Raw genomic sequence first — 334 nt, 5'->3', positions numbered from 1 at the left:
CCGGGGGGGGGGGGGGATGAATATTGATCCTCCACTGCTCTCAGAGTTTTGCTGCTCTTGGTGGTCCCCTGAGTCCAACCCACCTACTTCAACTCCTGTGTAAATTTTAGCCTGCCATTTCTGTGCGTAGGCATTAATTACCCAAAGGAGCTAATTTCAGTGTCTGCCTCACAGACTCATGTAGGAGTCCTTTGGTTATTGTTCATCAGAGGACAGGCTTACTCAGTGGGTTTATGCAATCCCAACCCAACACCTCTTACAAATTATTTTGCTCCCACTTTCTAAAAAGTGTGTTGTCATCACCAGTCTCCCCATGTACCTGACTTTTTTCTGA

This window comes from Pterocles gutturalis, unplaced genomic scaffold (assembly GCF_000699245.1).
Source record: "Pterocles gutturalis isolate BGI_N339 unplaced genomic scaffold, ASM69924v1 scaffold18142, whole genome shotgun sequence".
Taxonomy (NCBI): Eukaryota; Metazoa; Chordata; class Aves; order Pterocliformes; family Pteroclidae; genus Pterocles; species Pterocles gutturalis.
This window is presented reverse-complemented; position numbering follows the sequence as displayed.